Consider the following 18,159-nt stretch of genomic DNA (forward strand, 5'->3'; position numbering starts at 1 on the left):
TATCTGTAAAATCTGATTTGGTAATCCAAAACGCGCGAAACAACCCCTTAGAATCTCCAATAAATTCAATGCATCTCCAGAACACTTCGTGACACGACTATCGTCAAACTTAAACCAGTCCGTTTCTTCTTTGACCAAGGCGTAATAATGACCACATTAAACGCTAGAACCACAGTGAACCATGACTGCATGAATATTATAACAGTGGTCTGCTAGGTTGAAATGTTCATCTATTTCGAACCTTCCAAAGAGTTTCTTGCTTCCGTTAGAGGTTGAGTCTTGTTTGAAAATCATCAGTGTTATTATTAGATTGACTGGTGCCTCAGCTATACTTGTTTCCTTATAACAGTCAGTTATTTTGGCGCATGTTTGACAATACAGTCGATCATCACCTGTTAAAAATTCCATTTTCAGATGATTTAACATTAAGCTTTGCACGGACTGGTAATTAGTCGTATTAGGTTCCAGAAATTCACATAAGTTTTCAGTACTTCTTGAACATTTACCACAAAGTAAACAAGTAAGGATTTTTCCAGCAAAAGATTTACAAACACAAGACGAGATGTGTTGTACGGAATCATTCAGTCCAGAGCGGTCAGGAGTATTGATTTTGCTATTGTTTTGCTCACGAAGAGTATTCAACAAGAACCCCAAGAATTCGGAACAATATTCTTGTTGTCCTAACGAGTATCTAGTGGACTTCAAAAACTCCAGGAAATCGGTTGGAGGGAAAGATGATACCTTCTTACGAAACTGTTGTTTGAGTTTGATGAATAAGCAGGAAACATTCCCGTTCTCGTTCATCATTAAAACTTCGTTCTTGAAATTCTTCGTCATGAACAACACTTGTAAAATGCTATTCATGTAACAAGTGTTTCCTAAATTATCCAATCCAATTTTCTTCTCTAGATTTTTAGGACAACTCTCTACTGATTCGTAAGGAAGAGGAAGAACACGTTTCACCGAATCTCCATAAGAACCATTTCTCAAGCTGCGATCGATCCTTCCAAGTGAAAAAGGGTTTCGTAGAGGGATCGATTCGGCTCTTGCTTCAAGAAGCGCTTCCACTGAAAAGGTACCAATTCTACGAGGAATGCAACTCATTTTTTGGGGCCAAGAATGACCTGAGTCCACTGACCGCACTGAAAAAGAAGAAGGTGGATCAATCACTTGTGAATTAACCTTGATAGGAGACTGATAAATATCCACATATTTTGGCTTGTTTCGAAGAGGTTTCAGTTCCGTACAGAAATTAGGGCAATGCATGATCTCATCAAAATTATGTGAAGGAGGAATAGTTCCAAGTACTGAAGCAGCATTGCCACGTTGAATAGCAATACTAATTCATTCTATCAAAAAAGAGGTAGAACGGTGATCTTTCGTTGCTTGGCCTATTCTCCTTCCGAGTTCATGAACGAATAACAGAGATTCCGGGCCATAAACACCAAAAGTTTCAACCGCTACTGGATGAAACAGATAGTTGTTTCCAAGATTTTGATATTTTTTCCTTTTCAATTTCTCGCCAGACAATGCTGCAGTTCCAGCAGACTTGGAACTTTCGGCTAGATGGGAAGCCGCGACCGTGTCAACGCAAGTAAAGTCCCATACCACAGGTTTACCGTATTTCCATGGTATGAGAGACATGCCATCTGGTCGTTTACCATCATCTCGACTGGTACCTAAGGGTTCCAGAATTGCAGGAACATCCGCTGACAACATAGCTCGTTTCAATATGTCGTTCACTTGGTGATGTCGAGATATACGCCCTGTACTTCTCCTGCAACTCAAACCATGTGTACCTTTCTCATCAACTATATTACCGCAAACACAAGTATGAGAAACACAAATAGATGAACCCATCCTAAGTCCTACTGCTATTCTGGAAGATTCATCGTCTAAAAGTGTTCCAAGAGATGCAACAGGTAAAGTACTCAGCCAAGCACCCGATTCCTTAATCATTGCTGCTTTCAGACGAGCCTTATCGTATACACTTGTAGATTTCAGAAGTTTATCAGTTATAATGTTCAGGAGAGGTCGGTCCCATACACTTTGTATTTTTTTTATCTGTAGGAGGAGCAATATTAGTTGCAGCATGCCAAAGCGATTCACCTTCAGAATAAAAAACGTCTTTGATATTGATAAATATGGAAGGAAGGATGGAATCGATAAGATCGAAAACACTATTGACTGATGACAGAAACGCTGGTAAAGCTAAGGAAGAAGCCGAACGTAGCCCTAATCCGCCAAGGTTTACAAGAAGAGTTGCTTGGAGCCATGAATCATTATTGAAATGATTGTTTGTAACATATTCCGTCGTGTGGCGGAGTAAATTATCAAATTCGTCAAGTTCTAACTGACTTGACCAAGTGGGGAAACATCTGAGGGCGTACATGAGTTTTGGAATCGCCAAACAATTTTTCAAAAGAAAAAATGCAACGTGTTTTGGAAGTTCATTCAATCTGGTGGTCAGCAATTTGAGTGATTCCCGTTTTTCTCGAAGATGTTCTGAAAGTGAATCTTTAGAGAGAGGAGCACCCAGAAGACTCCATTTAGACTTTTCCAAAATTCTTATGCCAGGAGCCAATTTCAAAATGGATTCGGAAATATTATTCGGAGTTGAAAGAGTAATCAACTCGCATTTTTCAAAATTTAGTTCAAGTCCAAGATGTTTTGAATAATCAATGATTTTTTCCAAATCCTTTGAAACACTATTTTCATCGCCAGCGATTGAGCCATCATCCAAATACCAACAATTAAATTCGGATGATAAGCTTCTAGTAAGTTCGTTGATGGTCAGACAAAAAAGAGCAGGTCCTAAAGGATCACCTTGTTGAACACCTCTCTCAGACAGAATCAGATGTTCACCAAAACTCAAATAGGAGGCTGATTTGTAACACTGACTTAAGAAGGGATATAATCCTGGAAACGAATCTTTAACCTTACGAAGCATGATGTTTCTATCAATCATATTGAAGGCATTTTTGAAGTCTATTTTCAGGAAAATTTTTGAATCGGGATTTGGATGAAGATTAATATATCTACGAGCAGCATGAGCAACAGCTTCACATCCACCTGCAGTACCGAAACCAAACTGTAGTGGACGTAACATCGATCCTAGTTCGTCTTTAATCCTCATACAACCAAGTTTAGCTACCAATCGACGATAAAAGGTACCGACGGCAATCGGTCTTACTCCTCCATCTTTTTTCCGAAGAGCACACAGTGAAGCGCCAAAAAGTATAGGACAAATTTCTGGAGAAACCCTACCAGTAAAAATGAAGTTACATAATTTTGTAACAGAAGAAAGAAGTTTCTGTCCTGAATTTCCAGAGCTGTGACTAATGAGGTCTTGCAAATGACTAGGGCGGAAAGAATCCAAACCACCAGCAGAACCAGAACGAAAAGATTTAATTGCCTCCGATACTTCATGTTCTGAAAATTGGAACACCGGAAACTCTGAAAAATCGTGTGGTAGTTGCGAATCCAGAGAATGTGTGGAGGAATCTGATCCAGGGTGTTTTGATTGGAGAACTGAAAGTGTGGATTCATCGAATTCGGCCAACGTATCACTTGAGCTCATGATTCTGATAACTAACCTAATGTCACCATCAGCTATTTTACTCAAAACAAGCTTAGAAAAGTTTTGGTTATATTTCCTTTCATCGATTTGAGATGGAATGACATTGGTCTTGGAATTGAGAAGTTTGATGTTTTTCTTTATGAGAGATGCGAGAGAAGATCTACGGGAGTCCTTGGCATGTGGGATGGAGAACAAAGTATAAGGAAAAGTTAACAAGTTTTCCCAGCTTGTTGGAGAGTTTGTATGTGAGCATTCTTCTATAATTTCGCGAAAGGCAGAGGCAGAGCAATTTCTTGCAGATTTAGGAATCCTTTTTATAATGTGACTGGATCGTTTCAATGAGGACAATTTTTCATGAAACGTAGTATTGAATGACGTATCTTTATTAGAATGAGGCAACAGAACAGAATCGACAGCTTGTGTGAAAGCTGATTCATTCAAAGAGGATTTTGTATTAGAAATTTTATGAACTCTACCATTATGAATTTTGAGACCTTTCGTTGTTTTAAAGGATTTTTCACAAATTTCACAGAATTTGTTATCAAGAGAAATGCCATCGTTAGCAGTCATTGAAATGAATGATATACAACTACGGTTTAAAGTGAGCAAAATATGTGTTTTATATATAAAAGATATATTTTAAGAATACTTAGCTTTTAGTTGAACTGGTCTACTTGAATTGAATGATTTTTTCACTTCCTGAATTTGACGAACTTATTTTAAAATATGACAGTTGTCAGAAAATTTCTTCAAATGCGAATATTTTCCTTATTTTGATGATAAGTGGCCGAACTGCAAATCCTGTGGATCTCTCTTATTGTTATGAATTGTCAATTATTTCGGCAGTGAGAAAAAACCAATTTTTTCACGGTGAAAAACACTTTTTTTTCACGATGAAAGTTTTTTTTTGACATATATGACAAGACATAAATTAATCATTGTCAAACTTGAGGTAATAGAAAACATCGGAAAAACTTCCAACCACTTACTATGAGCATCCATAACTATTGAAAAATACTTATTTTTGAATGGACCCATAAAATCTAAATGCAACCTATACCAAGGTTGTTCCGGCCATGGCCAACAAGTCAAACTAGATTTATCTGGTGATTTTTTATACATCAGACAACTTTCGCAAGTATTACAAATTTTTTTGTCGAGCCCTGGCCACCAGAAAAATGATCGTGCAAGACTTTTCATCTTCACCACACCCATATGACTAGCATGTAAACTCTTTAAAATATTTTTTTGCAAAGAAGTTGGAATTATGATTCTATTATTCCATAGTAAGCAATCCGATTCGATCGATAATTCATTCCTTATTCTATAAAATGATTTGAATTCTTTCTTGTATTTCAATTTGTATGAATCATTGGGCCAACCTGATTTCAAATATTTTATGATTTTTACTAATGTTTCATCTTTTTGTGTTGCATCTTTAATCTGAAGAAAATCAATAGGAAAATCTCCATTGTCAGAAAAATAACTGATAAAATTTAAATCTACCTCATCTAAACTATTTTCACCCAAAGGTTCCCTAGACAAAAAATCGGCGTGATTGGCTTTTGATTTCACATACTCAATATTGTACTGGTAGTTAGACAAAATTAAAGCCCATCTGCGAAGTCGGTTTGCAGAAAACTGTGGAATATTTTTTTTGGATGAAGAATATACATCAGAGGTTTATTATCAATGACTAGCGTAAACTCTCTCATGTATAAATAATTATTGAATTTGCAAAAACCAAAAATAACTGCTGGACCTTCTTTTTCCATTTGAAAATAATTTTTTTCGGCCTCTGACAAGGTTCTCGAGGCAAAAGCAATAGGCTTCTCACAACCGTCAGGCATTATATGTGTGATCACAGCACCCAGGCCTTTATCTGAAGCATCCGTTATTAAACGTAATGGTAAATTCTCATCATAATGCACCAATACTTGTGCTGACATCAACAACTGTTTAAACTTTTCAAATGCGAATTCGCATTCATCAGACTATTCCCATCTTGAATTCGACTTGAGCAGGTTATACATTGGATGCAAAAGAGACGCAAGGTTTGGAACAAATTTTCCATAATAGTTGATTAATCCCAGAAAAGATTTCAATGAGGTAATATTATGAGGAGCTGGAGCGTGTTTTATGGCTAGAATTTTCGATTCAGAAGTATGCAGACCAACTTTATCTATATCGTAGCCCAAATACGATATTTTACTTCTGAAAAATTCGCACTTTTTAAACGACAATTTCAATCCCGCATTTTCCAATCTAGCTAACACAGCTTCCAACGTTCTAATATGTTCATTGCGATTTTTACCTGTGATTAAGAGGTCATCCAGAAAGACAACAACACCATCTAAATCTTGTAAAAGTGATTCCAATATTCTTTGGAATTTTCCCGGTATACTTGCAATACCAAACGGTGCCCTATTATATTGGAATAAACCCTTATTGGTAGATATCACTACTAATTTTTTTGATGGTTCATCTAAACAAATTTGCTGATACGCATTTGATAGATCGAGCTTCGTAAAATGTATTCCACCCTGTAGTTTGACAAAGAGGTCTTCTATTTTTGGAAGAGGAAATGGGTCGATTTCGATGAAAGAATTCACAGTAACCTTAAAATCTCCGCATATCCTAATGGTACCATCTTTTTTCAAAACTGGAACAATAGGAGATGCCCACCCAGAATAATGAAACTGTTGGATTACTCCAAGATCATTTAACCGCTGGAGTTCCTTTTCCACCCCTCCTTTAATGGCAAAAGGTAAGGGACGAGCTCTGACAAATTTTGGAGTAACTGAATCTGATTTTAATTTTATTGACATGAGTCCCTTATTGAAATTACCCTATACAAACAAAAAACCTTGTCAGTTGTTTTAAAATTTTTTTCCTCAAAATTTTGTTCATAAAATGTGCGAGAAATTACCGTATAACTTGCTCCAGTATCCAAAATAAAAGTGAACGATTTATTATCTATAAAAAGTTTAATAAAAACAGGGTTGGTTTTTGCTTCCAAACTGTAAAGAGAATAGTCTTCCGATTCAAAAAAGTTATTTTTACTTTCATTCAATTCTTTAAATGAATTTGCATTTCTTTTATTTGGACACTTAGGAGCAAGATGCCCTTTTTTATCACATATATGACAGTTACAATTTCTATAAGAACACTTATCTGTTTTATGATTCTTACGGCCGCAAACGGAACATTTAGAATGTGATGGTGGATTGATACGGATTCCCCTCTTTGAGCCGCCGCCTCCTGATCCCGAATTGCCGCCGCTCGTACCTGCTGGACTGTTGTCTTCACAGCTGTTTTTTCTTGATGCCACTCGGAATGGAAGAGGTTTCTTGTGCTCAGAAGATCTGGACTTATTCTTCGTGTAGTAGATTTCTAGTTCCATCTCGAGAGTGCTGTTGTAATTTTGTACAACCGTACTTTTGGAAGACGCAATTTCTATGATTTCAGCAAAAGTCACTGTTTCTTTTTCTTCATAAAGCCTATCCTTCACTCGACCAGAGTCATAGCCGATGATAAAACGATTTACTAAAGCCTTACAAATTTCATCGGTTCCAGAAAACTTGCAATTTGCCACTAATGATCGCAGTCTTGCACCCCACTCTTTTGGAGATTCATTGGATGATTTTCGTGGTTCGAAAAATTTTTCACGACACGCAAAAACAGACACTACCGGTTGAAAATAATTGTCCATGGATTTCACAATATCTTCGAAAGATTTTGTTTCAGGTTCTTCTGGAATAAACATATTGAATAGTAGTTGATATGCCTCTTCATTCAATAAACTTAAAAGAATGGCACGTTTCCGTTCACTTTTGTTGATACTATTTGCCGTGAAATAATTGTTCAAACGACGTTTATAAATCGACCAATCCGACGTAGCAGGATTGAATTCCTGAATGTGTCCCGTATACTGTACAGATTCCGTCATTTTATCGACTCGGGGTTCACTGCTGAGCGTAAAAAAATGAATTTGCACTTTTTATAACTCAGAATATCACTCGTCACCACTTGTGATGTATTCAACTTAAATAAAACAACTCCTTATTTTCCGATCTTTATTATCTCGCTCACCTAGACATAGTGCTCCTCGATTCCTAGATGATATATAAAAAAGTGCTATGTACAGAGTGCTACACTAATGAACTATATACAGGATGTCACAGTAAAAAACTCTCTCGTCAATCATTTCTCCTTAGACGTCTCGCAGAAGTTCAGATATACTCAAAATCTCAGATTTTTCTCTCTTTCACCCACATATGACATATGAAACCATACTATGGGGTAACTCAAGGCACTCTTATCATATTTTCGTTCTACAAAAAAAGGCTGTTAGAATTGTTGCCAAGTGAGACACGCTCACTACGGCACTTTCAAAATTTCATCACTTTTATTATTATTATTATTCGACCCTTATTCTTGAGTTTAATTTCATCTAACACAATCAGTCGACCGATATTTGATTTCTTCATTCTGTTTGGCCGACCGACACCACTCTGTAACAAAAGTTAGGCTGAGTGTTCCACAAGGTTCCGTTCATGAGTCTGAAAACTGCCACGACAATAACGATAAAACGATAACGAATAACGCATGCAAAACGGTCGAAACGCTTGCAAAACAGTCGAAACGTACGCAAATCGGTCGAAACGTGCGCAAAACTGTCAAATACTTCGCTTTCCCCATTTTCGAACCTTAACTCCACAATACGTAACTCTTCGACACCGTTGGTGTTCTCTTTCTCCTGATCATGCTAACTTTGTTAACAACGATACGACTTAATGTCCTTCTGACGTGTTGGAATGCTAGACTTCTGTTAAATTGACATGTTTTTTCTAAAATAATGTATTCTGACTCACCTTGTACGGTATGTTTTTTCTTCAATGATGTATTTTAAGAATCCTGTACACTTTGAAGGATCGCACGTTGGAACGTTACAGCCTAGTTATTGCTATGGCCATGCTATTTGAAATGAATATAAATGATTTGGAGCAATACATAAGATCACATCTGATTCATAATGATTTTGACTATTTATATTTTTGCATTCAACAATCTTTCAACTCTTTCAAGTAGAAATATAACTCACATGAATGAATTAAAAAACTACTGGAAGAAAAACAAAGAGGTATTTTCAGTAATAGAGAAAATAACCAACAATTTATAGAAAAACCTGTAGTTAACTTGTCATCCAAAATTCTCAATATTCATGCAAAATTGCTACTGGGCAAAGGACTGAATTTCTCAGTAACTCCAAAAATAGTACCAACATTTGAACTAGTTACTGCTATAGAAGAAACAGCCCTAAATTTACCACCTGAAATATCTGGTGATTACAGATCTGAACGTAAAAACATTTTGTCACGACCCCATCATATTAGAAGTAACTTGAATAATTATGAGAGAATTACAATAACATCCCTTCGTTCAGATACCTACTAATATCAAAATACTTCCAGCTGATAAAGGTAATGCCACAGTGATAATGGATACTCTCGATTATGAAAATAAATTATCTCAGTTGATTCCGAACACAACATACCGAACACATAATATAACAAAAAACGTTTACAAAAAACTAAAGGATGATCCAACAAAATCAATTGAACAAAAAATTTATAGAACATCGGCTTAACATAACGACATGCTAACCAAAACAGAACGCACTCAACTAATTTCTCATTTTAGTAAACCTCCTCATTTTTATGGTTTAACAAAAATACATAAACCTAATGTTCCTTTAAGACCAATCGTAAGTTCCATTGCATCTCCCTGTCAGAAATTAGCAAGATACCTTTTGGAAATTTTGAAACCAATCTCAGGAAACAGTGATAGTTTCCTAAAAAATACAACCAATTTCATTACTAAACCTAAAGACATAACACTCAGTGATGGTGATGTTCTGATGAGCTTTGATGTTGAAAGTCTTTTCACGAATGTTCCTGTTATAAAACTCTTCACATTGTCAAATCCAGGTTGGAAAGTGACTCAACTTTAAAACATCGAACGGAGTTGGATGTTAATTCTATATTAGAACTTTCAAGATTACGTATAGACAAACCCTATTTTCAATATGGAGATGAATCTTAAGTAACATATATGTGGAGTATTTTGAAGAATCTTATGTTGAAACTTATCAGAATGGTTCCAAAGTTCGGTGGAGATACGTTGACGATATCTTTGCTGTTTGGACTAGAAACCATGATGACCTGAATGCTTTTTTGAATTATATCAACGAGCGGGGGCCGACAATAAAATTCACAATAGAGATTGAACAAGATGGTCGACCCCCTCTCCTTGATGTAATGTTAGAGAAATCATCAGATCAATTTGATACAAATGTTTATCGGAAGAAAACACATACAAATAGATATCTTCACTATACATCAAATCATCATGCGAGTGTTAAAAAAGTATAATAAATTGCCTTTACAAAAGAGCTAAAACGATATGCAATTCAACTGAAAATCTCAATAAATAAATATCATTAATTAAATATGTTTTGAAAGATAACGCTTATCCAGATTCGTTCATAAATTCAACGATAAATGCAATAGAGAAAAAAGAGTCAATTGAAAACCAAATGAACATACAAACAGTTTCACAAATTCAACAACATCCAACTGAACAATTATCGACTTAACATCCACCGACACCTTTCACAACTTACGTTATACCTTACATTCCAAGACTATCTGAAAAAATAAGACGAATTGGAAATAGGTATGATGTTAGAACTACTTTCAAAACAAAAAATACACTGAGATCTATACTCACACATACAAAACCCAACAACTACTGAAGAAAAAACAAAAAATTGTATTTATAAAATACCTTGTTCTTGTAGTAAAAGTTACATTGGTGAAACCTCAAGACCATTGAAAGTGCGTGAGAATGAACATCAAGATTATATAAAAAATAGACAATTGACAGGATCAAAATCATCAGAACACATTTTAAAATCAGACGGTGAACATCGGGTGGAATGGAATAGGACAAGAATGATTACCAATGAGCCTCATTCTAAGAGACGTAAGCTAAAAGAATCAGCGTATATTCTCATGTCTGGAGAGAATTGTATCTCGAATAGCTCCTTAGAAATAGACCGTACTTGACTACCCATCTTGAAGAAAACTTTAGATAGTGGCGAAATGGCAACAAATTGATATCGGAGAGTACCTTGTATTACATCGAATGTTTCAGTTGTCAATCAACAACATTGACATAATTTCATATTTCAAAACTTCTTTGACATATGTCGAAGAAGTAAAGAAATAAGCTATCAAAAAAGGAGTAACTGCGAAAGTATTCGAATTTTTTATCCATTTCTGAAGACGGAGGCAGATTTTGGCCTCCGAAACGAGAAAGATAAGTATTATTTCCTCATAATTTTTTTGATAGGCAAAATTGTTGAATACGACAAGTTACTGATAAATAGAAGATTTTTCTTTGATTTTTACGCAGTAACTTATCGGGGTAAACTAAAATGTTTGCCCTTCTACACTTGTATAAAGTTCTCCATTATAATTTTTATATTTTTCAGATTGTGGAAGGTTACAAATACCCAAAAAAGTTCGATAAAAAACTTATTTTTCCTCCACAAAAAATGACTTTCGTTGAATACTATCAAGTAGGTTACGTACAGCGCCATCTGCTCGCGAATAGATCAAGCAATAATGCCGATAATTCTGTCAATACAGATCCTTAGCTTGAGAGTTACGAACAAACATACATACAAACAAGCATACATACATACATACATACATACATACATACATACATACATACATACATACATACATACATACATACATACATACATACATACATACATACATACATACATACATACATACATACATACATACATACATACATACATACATACATAAATACATACAGGTGAAGCTAATATAAAGCGTGTAAAAAGAAACTGAAAAACACGCTTTTGAAGAACATCGAACTGAAAAGTTGAAAATATTTTTTTTAAATAAGCTCAAAACAAAAACGATCGAAAAATACTAGTAATATTGTGAAAAAAACCTAGGCGCTGGATATACAAAAAATATGGCACAAAGCGGCCACGCTTTTGTCACAATAATACTAGTATTTTTCGATCGTTATTGTTTTGAGCTTATTCAAAAAATTATTATTTTTAACTTTTTAGTTCGATGTTCTTTAAAAGCGTGTTTTTTAGTTTTTTCCAACCTATATTCATTTTTAACTTTACAGTTCGATGTTCTTTGAAAGCGTGTATTTTAGTATTTTTCAACAATATTTATTCTTTACTTTTGAGTTTCATATGCTATGAAAGCGTGTTTTTTAATTTTTTAAACTATATTTATTATTTTGATTTTCTGTTGAACAACCTATCATCTCCCCTCGAATAGATCAAGAAATATCAAGTAGGTTACGTACAGCGCCATCTGCCTACGAATAGATCATGAAATATCAAGTAGGTAGATAAATCTGTCAATACAGATCCCGAGCTTTGGAGGTACAAACAAACACACATATAGACAAGTATACATACATACATACATACAGGTGAAACTAATATAAAGCGTGTAAATAAGAAATAAAAGGTATTGTATGAAAACGAACAACAGTAGAAAAAATGGATTTTTCCCAAAGGCTTGAGTCGTGAAACGTCATTACACCAGAAATTAAAACTTTTTAGTCCATTATTTAGTAAACAAAAGCTTGTTTTTAAAAATACTTGTTAACGTTCATTTCATTTGTGAAATTATCAATACATTGTTTGGTATTGATTATTAACACAGTTATTCAATTGTGGAATTGGCCGCGGTGGTAGTGCGCCCGACTCACGATCGGATAATTTGAGATAATTTATCTAGTTGAAGCTAGGATGATTCTGCAATTGTGTTAGGAATCACACGTTAAAAGGTAAAACCTTGTTAGTCCTTAGCTCGCACAAGTTTCTCAACTTCTGAGAGTTGTCGTTCGTATGGGGGCGACAGCTGATTACCGGAAAACAGATTTTGAACAGATTTTAATCGGATAATAACAACAAAACGCCAGCAGTAGAAATGTAGAAGAGAAAAAATTCAATGAGACCTCTCAACGGTTACCATTCATTAAGTGTTCACACACTTCAGTCTCAAAATGGAACATAATATACAATATTGAATTAAACAATACAAGTCTGAAATACATAGATGAGTCGCAGAGGGCAGCATTGTGCAAGTACATGACGGAACCCTACAGAGTGTGATACATTCAGTTGATCACACTCGACTTTTAACACTAACTGTATAACTATGTTTATGGGACCTATCCCCTACGCACGCACACACACACACACACACACACACACACACAAACACACCTCTTATAAAACATCAATTCTTCCCCAAATCTATGGATATTTTCCAATATTCTACATGGAAATGACGTCATAATTTTCCCCAAATAGAAAATTAGTCAATTTCGGTCCCGACAAAACAACCGCCATAAATATCAACAATTCGCAATTACTTCCGAAATAAAAATTGGTGTCGTGACTGAGGATAATGTCTACCACGCCGACGACCTTGGTTCGATTCTCATACCGATGAACTTTTTTTTAATTTAATTTACTTCAACTACTGATTACCAAGTGACTGGAACGTAACAAAGGGGCCCAAGGGGCGAGGCGGAGTCCTACGCTCTTTGAATCTCTCCGATACTCATCATCAATTCTCTGCATCGATGACGTCACACGTTTCTTTCTTCCACTCTCCGAAACACATCTATCTCGAGTTGGGTGTTCCACAAGGTTCCGATCAGATGTCATGAAAATTGCAAACACTTCAGCTCCATAAGAAAATACATTGAATTTTGATCCAGACGTCTCTATATGTTCATCTATTTGAATGCGAACGAAAAATAGAAAAATGCATAGAAAGGAACAGAAAAGAATGGCATATTAACATTATGAATTAACGTTGAACATTTTCTCTGACTCATAATTCTATTAGTGTGACTTACTTTCCAGACATAGATGAATTTATCCGACGTTTTTACTTTTCTACTCTCCTAAATATGGCATATCTCACTTATTATCATTATTATTACAAATTTATATAATTTGAGGAAAGAAAAAAATAACTGCTACTTATACATGATTGTGATGTCTGTTTCTTCAATTGATATGATATATGATATGATATGATCCAACGCCCTTCGTGGTATTAGGCCAGGGAAGTAGTTGCTTTCTGATAGGTGTCAGTCCATTAATCTACAGTGTAGGTAATTTGAGAATGGCCTGAATGAATTGTTCTTTTAGATAATTTGATTTACAGCCAGTCTCCAAGTTCGGGCCATCGGGCCAAACAGCCCGAAACCGATCTGCAAGTGTGTTTCAATAATTGAAAATCGATTCCGGCAGTAGTATCGCCAACAGCATATGCAGGAATAACTTCAGTAAAGAATCCTGTACTGACACCTATCAGGTATGATCCAACGCCCTTCGTGTTATTAGCCAGAGAAGTAGTTGTTTTCTGATAGGTGTCAGTCCATTAACCTACAGCGTAGGTAATTTGAGACTGGCCTGAACGAATTTGATTTACAGCCAGTCTACAAGTTTTCTTCCTCATACGAGGATTTGGACAAATTTTTGAATATGAGGTTGCTTACCAAGTTCACGGGCAGATGGGGCGATGAGAAATATTTTGTTTGTCGTTTGCTCCTCCCTAGTTCGAGGAATGATACTCTAAAAGGAATTAGATTTTCAATTATCGGAAATCATCGACTTTATATTTATGATAAACACTACCTTGCACCGACGAGTGGTCAAACAGCCCGAAACCGGTCTACAAGTGTGTTGAAAATCGATTCCGGCAATTGTATCGCCAACAGCATATGCAGGAATAACTTCAGTGAAGAATCCTGCAATGACACCTGTCGGATATGATCCAACGCCTTTCGTGGTATTAGCCAGGGCAGTAGTTGTTTCCTGATAGATGTCAGTCCATTAACCCACAGTAGACGTAATTTGAGACTTGCCTGAACGAATTGTTCTTTTAGATAATTCAATTGAATATATTGAAATTTGATGCAAAATTACATAAGTATGGTTGAATAAATCTTAGACTCAGAATTGGAAAAATTATATTAGTTGCATTTAGTTATGACACCCAAAACTCAACAATAAAAAGTGTTGATAATCTACTTTTCACTTCAATTTTGTTTCGCCTTTTTATCTTTATATCTTTTGCATTGGTGAACAAAGTTACGATGGAAACATTCTTGAACCTTCATAATACTCTACAAATAAAATGTTCAAGCAATATTTGTCTATGTATTCCATTTATTCAACATATATCTGGAATATCAAATTATTACCATCTTTCACAGTTCTCACCTAGAACCGCCACTGACTATAATTGATGTTATGATACGCGCATTTATTTTGACATGAAATAATGAACAATTAGGTTACCTCATGGCATGAACATTGAAAAGTAACTCAGTATCTCTAGTGTATAAATATATCTAATTGATAGTAATTCAATTGATACGGATGCTCCGCCATTGTCAATACGTCATTGGTCTGCTTGAAAATATAGAGAATTTTGTACGATAGGTATAGTTATTTTCGCCAAATACAGAAAGTATACCAAAACCATTTCTTATCGAAGTCGAAACGGATTGGAATGAAAGTGAGGTGAAACAATTTTGTTTTGCAATTATCTACCTGGCTACTTGAGTTGGTAACATTTTACATTTCATAATTGATAAGTAGATTGTTGAATGGACTTCATTCGGAATATTTTGTATAAGTGAACTTGATAAGTGATCCTAAAATACATGTGTGCATAGTTTTAATTATCTGAAGAAGTGGCTGAAGTAAGTTTTGTTTCAATTCAATACGTTTGCTTATGCAATGTCCGAAAACAACTGAGTTTGAGAAACGTCTACTTCAAGTTTTCATTTAAATTATGGTGAAACAAATAGTATAAAATACAAATAACCTTATTCTTGTATAATCTATCATTGTATATATTTAATATCTCTGTCGACAGAAAGCGCCAAATGTACAGTGTGAACTGAAAAAAATGTCAAATCGAAAAATTGGAGGGTGATAAAATCCGTAATTCTTTTTTCAAAAATGAACATGTTATTGAATCATTGTTGATATCAAACAATATGAAAATCGAATATATTGTCTCTCTGGAGATCAGTAGGTAGATGGTATTCTTCTTATGACGCTAACTCGATTGGAGAAATGCGCGTCGCGAGACGTTCGTTCTGGTCTGGGGGAAGTGTTATCTTCAGATTCATTTTGCGCTAGAGATTCCAATTTTACCTACCAGAAATGATTGTGAAATGAAATTGAAAAAATAACGAGGGGTGTATCACTTTCATGAAATTTGTACACCAAATTCTCAAATGAGGGATGTCAACTAGATTTCAGCATTTTTACTCTAATTTCCAGATTTATTTCAGGATTTCTGGAATTCAAACATGATTTATGAATTGTATGAAGAATTCTAGTAGTGATTTCAGTCATAACTGATAGTCCGAAAATAAAATGAAGTTGCAGTTACGACTACAGTACCACATTATCAAACTCTGAACCTGATATGTGATATGATGTTTAAATCATCAGTATATGACTTAAACACGCAATTGTTTCAATCATTTACTGATGATTGCTAATTTGGTTATCGAAACGGGCGTCGAGAGACAGTGCCTTAGTTCTAATTTGTCGGAAAAGTGTTTTCATTAGATTGTTCGACATTGTGAAGATTTTTGACTTATGATCGAATGAAATTCGTGATTCCGATTTCGAAAAGCGACCTTCCTGCCTGAAGAAACATGATGACAACAGTCATAGACAGTGCTGCCGCAACGTCAATTCAAAAAGTACCGAAATTTACAAGAAAATAGTACCCAAAATGTACTGCGCAAGACTAGGCATGGCACATGCGCATAAGTCATTTCAGATCAAATGCCAGTAATGCCAAACGTGTAATAATGTTATCCATTTAAATTCGGAAAATATATGGAGTAAAAAATTTGCTGAAAACTAAGAAATGTTCCTTAAGAGAAAGATCATAATCAGAACATTTGATAAAAAGGTGTCTTTTTCCTTCTTCAAATTGCTCTTTCACGATTGCAAATGTGTTTTGTCTTAAATAGGTTTCTGTCACAATAGAATGAACAATACTAAAGACGTTTTCAAGTAGCTAGATTCGAGAATTTATTTTTACCTGTCCATATTCCTATTTATTTTGACAAAACAATAAAACCAATTTCTCAAGGTGAGGTGTGAGGTTAGAAGTTGAAACTGCTGTTCTGCTGACTGACTGACAGATGACAGAACCACAGTTCACAGGCACAATACAGAACACAGGATTAAATAATGCAGAGTTATGACGATAGCTCGCAATTTTGACACAAGTACGGTATTTGCTGATCTGGAACTTGAAACACGGAATTGCATTGTTGCCACACATATTGTTGTTATTTTTTACTGTACTCGATGGGAGTCAACGTGAAAATGTAAAAAATTGCGATTATAGTAAATAGTACCGAATAGTCTACATATTGATCCGGGTAGTATCTTCGTACCGAAATCATGGAATAGTACCGAATGCGGTACAATAGTACCTTAACGGCAGCACTGGTCATAGAGTTTCAACAACCCGGAAACCCCTTATTTCTCGATACTCACCCCCTCCCTTCCAAGACGTCCGGAGTTGGTAATCACCCGAAGCCCCGCCCCCACATTTCCGCCGATATCGGGAGCCTCTGAAGTGGAAGTTCGGTGGTATTGGTATATAAATACCTATAGAACTGAAAGATAATACAATTCCTTTTCTAGATACAAAAAAATTTCGCAGAGATGACAGTTCATCAATAACAGATTAGTATATTCAACCAACAAGTTCAGGGAGATATACTAATTATGATTCGTTTTGTCAAAAATCGATGAAAATTAATCTAATTCACTGTCTGAAAAATAGAATCGAAAAACTAGTTCATCCCTCACTGAAACAAAAGAAAATAGTGTTCTTTTCCAGAAAAACTACTCAAAATCTTTTTTACTACTGTCAGTAAGACAGAAAGTGAAAATAATAATGCTTATAGTCAGATAGAAGACAGAATGATTTTTTTTCCCTAATATTTAAAAACTATCTTCTAAAATTCACAATGGAGAGAATATTTCTTAAAAGAATATTTAGGTCTTTAGAAATATTAAAACACAATTGAAATATTCTAAACCCGATGAGAAAAAATCATTCGTTGTTTATAATATACCATGTAATAATTGTTTTAAATTATATTGGAACAACTTCCAGGACATTTATCAAGCAGAATAACTTCACACAAAAGTGATATGAGATATATATATATATATATATATATATATATATATATATATATATATATATATATATATATATATATATATATATACAAATATGAAAGTTATTGAGTGTCTTGATATAGAAACAGAAGTTAATATCGGACATAGCACTCATGAAAGTGGCAAACCATAGACACGTGTTTCGGGCTTTTGGCCCATCATCAGTATGGTGCAGCCAAGTGTAAGG

At 35.1% G+C, this 18,159-nt stretch overlaps 2 protein-coding genes across 6 annotated transcripts in view; one reads left to right on the forward strand and one right to left on the reverse strand.

The window, feature by feature from the left end:
- Ir8a (Ionotropic receptor 8a) overlaps positions 1-18,159 on the reverse strand; it is a 465,956-nt gene that overhangs the window by 305,820 nt on the left and 141,977 nt on the right. The window lies entirely within an intron of this gene.
- LOC111513753 (uncharacterized) overlaps positions 15,101-18,159 on the forward strand; it is an 81,085-nt gene continuing 78,026 nt past the window's right edge. The window contains exon 1 of one of the 3 annotated variants that reach the window (XM_074170517.1): positions 15,101-15,305. The gene's annotated coding sequence lies outside the window, so the exon portion shown is untranslated. The other 2 variants (XM_074170535.1, XM_074170508.1) reach the window with 2 other exon arrangements.

The sequence above is a fragment of the Leptinotarsa decemlineata genome, unplaced genomic scaffold (genome assembly GCF_025532065.1).
Source record: "Leptinotarsa decemlineata unplaced genomic scaffold, Ldec_3_MD MMD2_P_RNA_scaffold_11, whole genome shotgun sequence".
Taxonomy (NCBI): Eukaryota; Metazoa; Arthropoda; class Insecta; order Coleoptera; family Chrysomelidae; genus Leptinotarsa; species Leptinotarsa decemlineata.